The sequence below is a fragment of the Hyla sarda genome, chromosome 6 (assembly GCF_029499605.1).
Source record: "Hyla sarda isolate aHylSar1 chromosome 6, aHylSar1.hap1, whole genome shotgun sequence".
Taxonomy (NCBI): Eukaryota; Metazoa; Chordata; class Amphibia; order Anura; family Hylidae; genus Hyla; species Hyla sarda.
In genome coordinates, this window is record NC_079194.1 from 166,675,168 (window position 1) to 166,688,052 (window position 12,885).

Genomic DNA, 12,885 nt, shown 5'->3' on the forward strand with positions numbered 1-12,885 from the left:
ACATTAGGTGCGGTATAGTCCCCCACATTAGGTGCCAGTTATGTTCCCCCACAGACATACAGCCTTCAGCCATATACAGTGTATGGCTGGAGGCTGTATGCCTGTTTACTGCCCCACTTGAGTATTCCGACCACCGCTCCGGGGTCACGATCTACTGTTATGGCCTATGGGCCATAGCAGTAGATCCCGGGGAGCGGTGGTCGGAAGAAGATGACCGCAGGTCACTTACCATACCCGCACGTCCTCCTCACTGCTCCGCTGTACTGCTGCTATGGACGCGCGCACATGACGTCCCTGTGTGCGCTTCCTCCCAGCGACCCCTCCGTTTTTAAAGTCAACGCGGGGCCACTATGAGGTAAACGGGGCATCCTTGTGTCCTTAAAATATTTTTCGGGACACAGGGATGTCCCGAATGTGACGGGGGCCCCCTGCGGGCACGGGGCCTGGAGCTGGTCACTGTTTTTAAAGTGGCCGCGGCCGGGCTGCGGCCACTTTAACACAGTTGCCCCGCCCTACTGACTAGCCGGAAGGGGGCCCCTAACGCCGGCCCTGTGTATAGGTAGAGGTAAAAGTAGTAGAAAGAGAGAAGTGCTCATGCCTCTGTACAGAACACTGGTGAGACCTCACTTGGGGTATTGTGCACAGTACTGGAGGCCGTATCTCCAGAAGGATATAGATACTCTAGAGAGAGTTCAGAGAAGAGCTACTAAACTAGTACATGGATTACAGGATAAAACTTACCAGGAAATGTTAAAGGACCTTAACATGTATAGCTTGGAAGAAAGAAGAGGCAGAGGGGATATGATAGAGACTTTTAAAGGAATATAGGAAATCAACACGGTAATGGAGGAGAGCATATTTAAAAGAAGAAAAACTACCACTGTTACAAACTGCGCCCCGCCCGCAAGCACCGTCTGGGAGCGCAGTGTCCCCGACCGCCGGCGCTGCCTGGATTCGCATCGCGGGACGCGCCCGCTTGCGAACCCCGGCCCGTCACTCACCTAGTCATGCTCCGGCAGCTTCCTCACTCTCTCTGCTCGCGCGCCCTTAGGGACGGGGACGCGTGCGCTGGAGCTTTGAAATTTAAAGGGCCAGTACGCCCATAATTAGTAAACGCACCTGACAGCACATTGTAAGGTGTTGCACCTCCCACACACCCCTGCCGGATCTTCAGTGCCATTTGCCTGAGAGAAAGCATTCCCATTGCCTGTTTTGACGTTTTGATCTGTGTATCCAGACCTTCTTGCTGCGTTTTTTGACTACGAACCTTTGCCGCCTGCCTTGACCTTCTGCTACGTTTTACTACAGCCTCATCCTACGGTACCTCGCTTTGCCCAGTTACCTGTGTGGTCGAGCCGTGTCGGGGGTGGCGACCTGGGTGTCGCCTGCCACAGCAAGCCAATCCTGTCTTGCGGCCGGTTCTAGTGAAAACCAGCGGCACCTTAGACTCCGCTCCCCGATACGGTCCGAGTCATCTGCCACACAGCCTACATCCAGGTGCGTGACAACCACAAGAGGACATAGTTTTAAATTAGAGGGTAAAGGTTTATGCAGTAAGATCTTTACTGAGAGAGTAGTGGATGCATGGAATAGCCTTCCTTCCGAAGTGGTCGCTGCAAATACAGTGAAGGAGTTTAAACATGCATGGGATAAGCATAAGGCTATCCTTCATATAAGATAGGGCCAGAGACTATTGATAGATTTCAAATTATTGAGCAGACTAGATGGGCCAAATGGTTCTTCTCTGCCGACACATTCTATGTTTCTATCATGGAACAGACACCTTTCCAGGATGTCAGTAGTAGTTTCCCCAGCTGCCAGCAGCTGGGGAGGCTACATTAGTGTTGGGGGTAGTAGTACAGGGGATAAGGGATTAATTGCACTGGGTCTCACTTCTGAGACCTGATGCGATCAGCAGTTATAAAGCAGGGGAGTGGGCGGCATGCTGCGCTCCCCTGCTATGTATATGCTACTGTGTAAACTTTCATTTTAAAATCCCTCACCAGGAGCCCTGAATGGCCGACACCGAGGAGCCATTCAGGGCTCACGGCAGGGTTTTATAAACTACTACTTTGACCCCCAAATGTATGCCCCCATGCATATTTATAATAATTCATTGGCCCCAGTGTGTTTATAATAATTCATTGGCCCCAGTGTGTTTATAATAATTCACTGACCCCAGTGTGTTTATAATAATTCATTGGCCCCAATGTGCTTATCCTTATCCCCCCCCCCTCCCCCAGTGTCCTTATTTCCTTTCCCGCTGCCTGCTCCTCATCTTCTTGGAGCAGGGCAGCAGCGGGACATGTCAGGAACAGGCGGCATGTCCCCTATGTAGGCTTCATTCATTCATCACTGCCGTCGCCGCCACCCGACATGTCCCCTCTGCTGTCCTGCTCCTAGCACAATCAGCACACTGCCAGGACATGTCTATTCTCTGCTGCTCATCATAGTCGAGTACGGAGATGAGCAGCAGAGAATAGACATGTCCCGGCGGTGCGCTGATTGCGCTAGGAGCAGGGCACCAGCAAGGACATATTGGGCGGCGGCGGTGGTGAATGAATGAATGAAGCCTACATGCGGGACATGTCGGCTTCATTCATTTATTCACCGCCGCCGGTTCCCGGCGTGTCTTGCTGCTGCCCTGTTCTAAGAAGATGAGGAGCAGGAAGCAGGAGGGGGAATAAGGACACTGGGGGGAATAAGGATAAGCACACTGGGGCCAGTGAATTATTATAAACACACTGGGGCCAATGAATTATAATAAACACACTGGGGACAATGAATTATTATAAATACACTGGGGACAATGAATTATTATAAACACACTGGGACCAATTAATTATCATAAATATGCATGGGGGCATACATTTTGGGACAAAGTAGTAGTTTAAAAACCCAGCCGGGAGCCCTGAATGGCTCCTTGGTGCTGGCCATTCAGGCATCCCAGCAGGGGATTTAAAAATGAAAGTTTACACAGTAGTATCTACATCGCAGGGGAGCGCAGCATGCTGGCTGCTCACCTGCTTTATAACTGCTGATCGCATCGGGTCTCAAAAGTGAGACACTGTGTGGTCAATCCCTTATCCCCTGTACTACTACCCCCAACATGGTACAGACTCTGTTCCATGATGGGGTAGTAGTAAAAACACTAATGTAGCCTCCCCAGCCACCTGCAGACTCCCGCAGCCAGGGAACTACTACTCCCATCATGGAAAGGAGTCTGTTCCATGATGAGAGTATTAGTAGTCTGACTGCAGGAGTCTGCAGGCAGCTGATACAAAGGCTGTGTGAATGTAGCCTCATGGTGACCGTACAGAGAAGCAGTTAATGCTTTCTGACACTTTGGTACGTGTGCTCCTTGATGTTCTATATTTGCGTCAAAAATGTTGGCAATGCACAAAGTTTGACAGCGTACACAAACCTTGCGCAGGTAATAAATTAGTGTCTACTGCATTTTTCGCTCCACAGTGCACGAACCATAGACAACATCTGAAAATGTTCCACCAAAAAAGACGCAAAAAAAAGACACGAGTGAAACTGCGCAAAATTATCCATCAAAAAAAAATATCTAAAAGGGGTAAAATCATTGATAAATGTCCCCCATAGTGATGATAGCAGGAGTGATAGCTCATATAAGAGAGGAGAATCTTGCGATAAAATCTTGGATAATGTTCTCCTGGCAGCCCAGATCTTCTCCTGGGTAGAGGGTATCTTTTCAAAGCTAGGTCTAAAAGTAAAGCTAGAAAAACCATAAAGCAATCCAAGAAGACAATGTCAGTTTTGGGGGATTCTTCAGGATTCAAAAAAGCAGGCATCTTCCCCAATCAAAGGTGCAAAGGACAGTGTCAGGGACTTGATTTTAAAGCAGGTCACTTCCATAAGGATACTATCTCAAAAAGCAGAAGGCTTAAAACAATGAGGCGCTGTCTTGGTGGATAGACATAGCTTATTCTTCTTTAGGGAAGTGACCTGCTTTAAAATCAAATCACTGACTACCGACACTGTCCTTAGCACCTTTGATTGGTGAAGAAATCCTGAAGATACCTGTGGATAGGGGATAAGTAAATTTTTGCCAGAGTTCCTTACCAGTTATTGTCATTTTGTGAGCCCATGACAGCCTACTCCTAAAGTCCCGCCCATAGAATAATTTAAAAAAAAGTCTAGAACGGGACCCGGGCTTTTTCAGTGAGGAGCACGTGTTGTCTAACTTTAAATGGCACTCCCTCTATTCAATGCTATGCGTCGATAATGTCCGAATGCTGTACTCGGGTCTTTTCAGCACCTTGGCTGACCTATTTGCGTAACTTATTTAACTGTTTCCTGACCCAAGGAGGGAAGAGAACACTCTCCAAGGGTGCTGTCATGGGCTCAGCAAAAAAAAAAAAAAAAAAAAAACAATTACCAGTAGGTTATTTAAGTTTTTCAGTTGGGCAACCCCTTTACTCAGCTTGTTTGTCTTCACAATGGGGAAAAGAGACCTTCCAAATGAATCCCCCTCTTCCTTAGACAAAGATGAATTAATTTCATCTATGACTTGCAACTTTTCTTCAGAGTGGAATGGTACTGGCAAAGAATGGTAGCACCTAGCCTTCTTTCTTAAGTGAACGCTCAACAACTTAATCTCTTCCACCAAATGACCCAGAATGCTATTTCCCTAAAAGATAGTTCAATGGTCTCCGAAGTGTTTTGGCTGCAGACATGGCAGCGCATATACTCATGAATGCAATGTGCTTCCTCTTTGATGAGGCCTCATGATTGCGTGAGCCTTTCCCACTGGAATCCAGGGACGACATCTGGAAAGACACAACATTCTTTTGAAACATATAATAATATGAATCACAAGGAAAAACACAATTCTGAAGCAAAAGCAAAACAAAGCAATAGCAGAGTGAACAAAGCAATATAGCTGAAATCTCAGAAGGTGAAGATACAGTGGCAGCATCAGGCAGAAGACCAGTAGGACTGTAAATAGAAGATGACCAGACGCAAACTCTGCATGCGAGTAGGTGCAGCTAATTGCAAAAAAGGGATAAAAAAAACAACCATAATGGGGCCAGAATAAAAAAAAGTAGAAGGATAGAACCTAAAACGCCAGGTTAGACAGACCAAATAACAAAAACTGATTTTAAAAAAGTTTAAAATGCCAAAACCAGAAATTACATCACTTTTGGTTGTAGCGAGGTAACGTAACTGTCACGATGCCGGCTGGCAGGAGGTGGATCCTCTGTGCCAGAGAGGGATTGGCGTGGACCGTGCTAGTGGACCGGTTCTAAGTCACTACTGGTGTTCACCAGAGCCCGCCGCAAAGCGGGATGGTCTTGCTGCGGCGGTAGTGACCAGGTCGTATCCACTAGCAACGGCTCAACCTCTCTGACTGCTGAAGATAGGCGCGGTACAAGGGAGTAGACAGAAGCAAGGTCGGACGTAGCAGAAGGTCGGGGCAGGCAGCAAGGATCGTAGTCAGGGGCAACGGCAGGAGGTCTGGAACACAGGCTAGGAACACACAAGGGAACGCTTTCACTAGGCACAAGGGCAACAAGATCCGGCGAGGGAGTGCAGGGGAAGTGAGGTATACATAGGGAGTGCACAGGTGAAAACACTAATTGGAACCACTGCGCCAATCAGTGGCGCAGTGGCCCTTTAAATCGCAGAGACCCGGCGCGCGCGTGCCCTAGGGAGCGGGGCCGCGCGCGCCGGGACAGGAACGAGGGAGAGCGAGTCAGGTACGGAAGCCGGGGTGCGCATCGCGAGCGGGCGCCACCCGCATCGCGAATCGCATCCCGGCTGGAGGCGGTATCGCAGCGCACCCGGTCAGTGGATCTGACCGGGGCGCTGCCGTAGCGAAGATGTTGCGAGCGCTCCGGGGAGGAGCGGGGACCCGGAGCGCTCGGCGTAACAGTAACATAGTAACATAGTTCATAAGGTTGAAAAAAGACCAGAGTCCATCAAGTTCAACCTATTTCCCTACTGTCCCTACTGAGTGGATTCAGAGGAAGGCAAAAAACCATCATACTTGAGGTAAAAATTCCTTCCCGACTCCAAATATGGCAGTCAGAATAAATCCCTGGATCAACGTTCTGCCCTATAAATCTAGTATACCTAACCAGCGATGTTATTATTCTCCAAAAATGCATCCAGACCCTTTTTGAACTCTTTTACAGAGTTCACCATGACCACCTCCTCAGGCAGAGAATTCCACAGTCTCATTGCTCTTACAGTAAAGAACCCCCGTCTGTGCTGGTGTAGAAACCTTCTTTCCTCTAGACGTAGAGGATGCCCCCTTGTTATAAATACAGTCCTGGGTATAAATAGATCATGGGAGAGATCTCTGTACTGTCCCCTGATATATTTATACATAGTTATTAGGTCACACCTAAGCCTTCTTTTTTCTAAACTAAATAACCCTAATTCTGATAATCTTTCTGGGTACTGTAGTCCTCCCATTCCCTGTATTACCCTGGTTGCCCGTCTTTGAATCCTCTCCAGCTCCACTATATCTTTATTGTACACTGGTGCCCAGTACTGTACACAGTATTCTATGTGTGGTCTGACTAGTGATTTGTACAGCGGTAGAATTATTTCCTTGTCGTGGGCATCTATGCCCCAATTGATGCACCCCATGATTTTATTTGCCTTGGCAGCAGCTGCCCAACACTGGTCACTACAGCTAAATTTACTATTAACTAAGACTCCCAAGTCCTTTTCCACATCAGTCATCCCAAGTGTTCTCGCATTTAATACATAATCCCAGCCCGGATTTTTCTTCCCCATGTGCATTACCTTACATTTATCAGTGTTGAACCTCATCTGCCACTTCCCAGCCCAAACCTCCAACCTATCCAGATCCATTTGTAACAGTGCACTGTCCTCTATAGTGTTTACCACTTTACAGAGCTTAGTATCATCTGCAAAGAGTGCTACTTTACTATTCAACCGCTCTGCAAGGTCATTAACGAATATATTAAATAGGTACTACAACTAGTAACAGTCACCCAATCAGAATATGTACCATTAAATGGGCACTGTCAGATACAAAAAAAATTCATATGTTATAAAGCATGCACAACCAATAGGTTTTGCAATTGCTTTCATTAGAAAATTTTCAGTATTTCATACTGAAAAAGCCAGTCAAACAACTGCCCCCCCCTACCTGCCAAGACACATACTAGTCCTGCTGTGTCCATGCTTCATCACCTACGTCATGGACACACTTCTTTGATTGACAGCTGTGAGCGCAGGGCTCACAGCTTGAGGAAACATCCTCCCACTGTCAGCCAGTGTCCCGCTACTGTCCATGCTGATATGGAGTTTATGGTTGAAAGATGACGGCACCCATGCCAGCATCAGAAAAAGCAGCAATTGGAAAGTTTCCTCTAGCTAAGAGTCATTTATTTTAAACAGATGAAAGTAGCAAAGAACGGATTATACTAATATCAAAAGGAAACGTTCTGAGGAGAAAAGAGGTCCTGCAGCAAACAAAGGACAGAAATGTAAGTGTGCCAGGCATATATACCTCTGCTGGGTGGAGATGATGCTTTGTTGTTTCTAAATATTTATTAAAATATTCCCATTATTGGGGTGCTGCTGTTGGACACTAAGGAAACTAGTGTCCCATTGTTGGTACTTCCTACTCATGAAAAGCACTATAGGGTGAAAGGTATGGCAAACAACATCCGGGGCATAACATTTACTGTCCATAGTCTTGTATTTAGTATAAGGTGTAGAAATCAATGCAGTTCAGTGCATTGGATGACCAATGTAAACGGACATCCTTTGCAACCAGGGGCCACCTTAGACTGCATGGTACTTTTTGTACCCCCAATTCATATTTTATTGTGAAGCTTCCAGTACATACCTCTGATGGAAACCTGGTTCTCAGAAGAAAAAAGCACTGCAGTGATGCTACCATCACGGATCAGACTTGAAGATTAAGAGTATCAACAAATTTTATTGATACATCATATAAAATTTTTTTTTTTTTAAAGGTGCACATCTGGCAAGATCCATTTCAGGAGTTATAATCCCTTTTTTAATTGCAGTGAAAGCTTATCTTATGAGAAAAGCTTTCACTGCAATTTAACCTCTTGGGGACAAGGGGCATACAGGCACGCACATGCTCCCTGGTACTTAAGGACCAAGGGAACCACGCGGCAGGGACCGGACCGGGGTGAATGCTGATATCTATCAGCAGGCCCCCCGTGCAAATGCACAGGGGGGTCCTGAGACCCCCGCATGTCGGCGATCCCCGCAAATCGCCAGTGAATTAACCCTGGCGATTTGGGGCTATTCCATGTGGGTTATGTGGATCTCCAGTGACCCGGAAAATAAGGGGTATTGGGGTTGTCCAAGACACCCATGATCCCCCTGAAGGCATAGGAGTGAGGTTGCAGGGGTGCCACCCCTCCTATCCCTGCTATTGGTCATCTAGAAGCGATGACCAATAGCAGATCGGGGGCGGGCGGGTTAACTTTCGGTTTCCCCGTTCTGCCCACCCTCAATAGGCCGGGCAGAACGGGGAAACCGCCGAAGATCTGTGCCGAAGGTCCACTTACCCATCAGCGGAGGCAGTGGGCGGTAATGCAGCTCCCTGGATCCTACGGAAGCCGGTGAGTTGCCTAGCAACATCTGGAGGGCTACAGTTTGAGACCACTATACAGTGGTCTCTAAACTGTAGCCATCCAGATGTTGCAAAACTACAACTTCTAGCATGCCCAGATAGCTGTTTGGGCATGCTGGGATTTGTAGTTTTGCAACAGCTGGAGGGCTACAGTTTGGAGATCAGTGTGCAGTGATCTCTAAACTCTGACCCTCTAGATCTTGCAAAACTACAACTCCTAGCAAGCCCACACAGTAGTTTGCTGTCTGGGCATGCATGGATTTGTAGTTTTGCAACATCTATAGGACCACAGTTTGGAGATCACTGTGCAGAAAATAAGGAGTTAGGTAACAGAACCTAACTGAAGGTTTTCCAACCAGTGTGTCTCCAGCTGTTGCATAACTACTTCTCCCAGCATGCACGGTCTGTCAGTACATGCTGGGAGTTGTAGTTTTGAATCAGCTTGAGCGCTGCAGTTTGGAAATCACTGTGCAGTGGTCTCTAAACTGTAGCCGTCCAGATGTTGCAAAATTGCAAATCCCAGCATGCCCAAACAGCAAACACCTGTCTCGGCATGCTGAGAGTTGCAGTTGTGTACCTCCAGCTGTTGCATAACTACATCTCCCAGCATGCCCTTTGGCGATCAGTACATGCTGGGAGTTGTAGTTTTGCAACAGCTGGAGGCACACTGATTGGAAAATACTGAGTTAGGTAACAGAACCTAACTGAAGGTTTTCCAACCAGTGTGCCTCAAGCTGTTTAAAAACTACAACTCCCAGCATGCACGGTCTGTCAGCACATGCTGGGAGTTGTAGTTTTGAAACAACTGGAGGTTTGCCCCCCCCCCCCATGTGAATGTACAGGGTACATTCACACGGCGGGTTTACAGTGAGTTTCCTGCTTCAAGTTGTAGCTGCGGCAAATTTTTAGCCGCAGCGCAAACTCCTAGCAGGAAACTCACCGTAACCCGCCAGTGCAAATGTACCCTAAAAACACTACACTACACTTACACATAATAAAGGGTAAAACACTACATATACACCACCTTACACTGTCCCCCCCCCCCCAATAAAAATGAAAAACATATCGTAAGCAGTGCTTCCAAAAGGGAGCCTTCAGCTGTTGCAAAACAACAACTCCCAGCATTTCCAGACAGCCACTTACTGTCCAGGCATGCTGGGAGTTTAGCAACCGCTGGAGGCACACAGTATTTCAAGGAAACAGTTTAAGGCCACATACAGGGTATTTCCGTACTCGGGAGAAATTGCACTACAAATTTTGGGGGCTTTTTCTCCTTTTACCCCTTATGAAAAGGAAAAGTTGGGGGCTACGCCAGCCTGTTAGTGTAAAAAAAAAAAAAAAATTGCACTAACAGGCTGGTGTTGCCCCATACTTTTTATTTTCACAAGCGGTAAAGGGAAAAAAAAGAACCCCAAAATTTGTAATGCAGTTTCTGCTGAGTACGGAAATACCGCATATGTGGGCGTGAAATTCTCTGCAGACGCACAACAAGGCTCAGGAGTGAGAGCGCACTATGTACATTATGTACACCACACAGGGGTGGCTTATTTTACAGCAGTCCTGACATAAACGCAAAAAAATAAATACCCACATGTGACCCCATTTTGGAAACTACACCCCTCACGGAATGTAACAAGGGGTATAGTGAGCCTTGACTCTACAAGGCTGTGGGTGTATGTTAGCACACGGGTGTTGAGCAGTGCAGCTGAGTGTCCACACCTCAATATAACAGTTTTCAGTAGAAATTGCACTCAAACAACTGAATTTGTGTTCCAATTCCAATACTTTTACTTCACATGTTAGTCTTCATAAGAACAACTTTCTTGTACATGGATACAGTATACATGAACACAATTAATATTCACCCATTGCTTTTAGTCGCTGATTCAGATATGCAGCTGCTGGTTCAACCTTTCATGCCCCAGCCGGAGCTTTATCTTGGAGTGTCCATTATAGATGCAAACCTTGCTTGACTCTTGAACAGCGTCTGGTAGCTCACCGGCATAGTGAGCCTTTACACCCCAAAGGTGTTTGAAGAATTTTCATTAAAGTTGGATGGGTTACAAAGCCCCCATGGTGCCAGAACAATGGACCCCCCCCCCCCACATGTGACCCCATTTTGGAAACAAAACCCCTCACGTAATGTAATAAGGGGTACAGTGAGCATTTACGCCCCACAGGTGTCTGATAGATTTTTGGAACAGTGGTCCGTGAAAATGAAAAATTTAATTTTTCATTTGCATGGCCCACTGTTCCAAAGATCTGTCAAATGCCAGAGGGTGTAAATACTCACTGCACCCCTTATTCAATTCTGTGAGGGGTGTAGTTTCCAAAATGGGGTCACATGTGGGGGGGTCCACTGTTCTGGCACCACGGGGGGCTTTGTAAACACACAGGGCTCCTGACTTCCATTCCAAACAAATTCTCTCTCCAAAAGCTCAATGGCGATCCTCCTCTTCTGAAGTAGTGTGCCAGCAGAGCACTTGACGTCCACACATGGGGTATTTCCATACTCAGAAGAAATGGGGTTACAAATTATGGGGGTAATTTTCTCCTATTAACCCTTTTTTTTCATTTATACATCCAACTTTAACAAAAAGTCGTCAAACACCTATGACGTGTTAAGGCTCCCTGTACCCCTTGTTACGTTTCTTGAGGATTTTAGTTTCCAAAATAGTATCCCATGTGGTGTTTTTTTTTGCTGTTCTGGCACCATAGGGGCTTCGTAAATGCGACATGCCCCCCAAAAACCATATAAGCTAAATTTGCTTTCCAAAAGCCAAATGTGACTCCTTCTCTTCTGAGCATTGTAGTTCGCCCGCAGAGCATTTTACGTCTTAACATGGGGTATGTCCATACTCAGAAGAGATAGGGTTACAAATTTTGGGGGTCATTTTCTCCCATTTTCCTTTGTAAATCCATTTTCCTTTTTCATTTATACGTCCGACTTTAATGAAAAGTCGTCAAACACCTGTGGGGTGTTAAGGCTCACTGGACCCCTTGTTACGTGCCTTGAGGGGGTTAGTTTCCAAAATGGTATGCCATGTGGGGCTTTTCTGTTGTTCTATCACCATAGGAGCTTCCTAAACGTGACATGCCCCCCAAAAACCATTCAGCAAAATTAATTCTCCAAAATCGCATTGTCGCTCCTTCCCTTCTGAGCCCTCTACTGCGCCTGCCGAACACTTGACATACACATATGAGGTATTTCCTTACTCGAGAGAACTTGGGTTACAAATTTTGGGGGGGCTTTTTCTCCTATTAGCCAAAGACTGGCTCTACAAGAAGAACATGCGAGTGTAAAATATGAAGATTTCGAATTTTCTCCTTCACTTTGCTGCTATTCCTGTGAAACACCTAAAGGGTTAACACACTTACTGAATGTCATTTTGAATACTTTGGGGGGGTGCAGTTTTTATAATGGGGTCATGTGTGGTGTATTTCTAATATGAAGGCCCTTCAAATCCACTTCAATACTGATGTCTTCCATAAGTAAAAATATGTCAACTTTATGATGCAAACATAAAGTAGACATATTGTATATGTGAATCAATATATAATTTATTTGGAATATCTATTTTCCTTACAAGCAGAGAGCTTCAAAGTTAGAAAAATGCTAAATTTTCAATTTTTTTCATAAAATTTGAGATTTTTTCACCAAGAAATGATGAAAGTATCGACAAAAATTTACCACTAACATAAAGTAGAATATGTCACGAAAAACTGTCTCGGAATCAGAATGAAAGGTAAAATCATCCCAGAGTTATTAATGCTTAAAGTGACAGTGGTCAGATGTGCAAAAAAACGCTCTGGTCCTTAAGGTGAAAATGGGCTTGGTCTTTAAGGGGCTAAAAAGGGAGTACTAGCTCTCGAAATGTGTCTTGCCAGATGTGCTCCTTTTATTATTTTTTTATATGATGTGTCAATAAAATTTGTTGATGGTAGCACCACCGCAGTGCTATAGAACCTGTTACGACTAGCGCTCCGGGTCCCCGCTCCTCCCCGGAGCGCTCACGGCGCCTCTCTCTCCGCAGCGCCCCGGTCAGTCCCGCTGACCGGGAGCGCTGCACTGTCATGGCCGTCGGGGATGCGATTCGCACAGCGGGACGCGCCCGCTCGCGAATCGCATCCCAGGTCACTTACCCGTCCCGGTCCCCTGCTGTCATGTGCTGGCGCGCGCGGCTCCGCTCTCTAGGGCGCGCGCGCGCCAGCTCTCTGAGATTTAAAGGGCCAGTGCTCCAATGATTGGTGCCTGGCCCAATTAG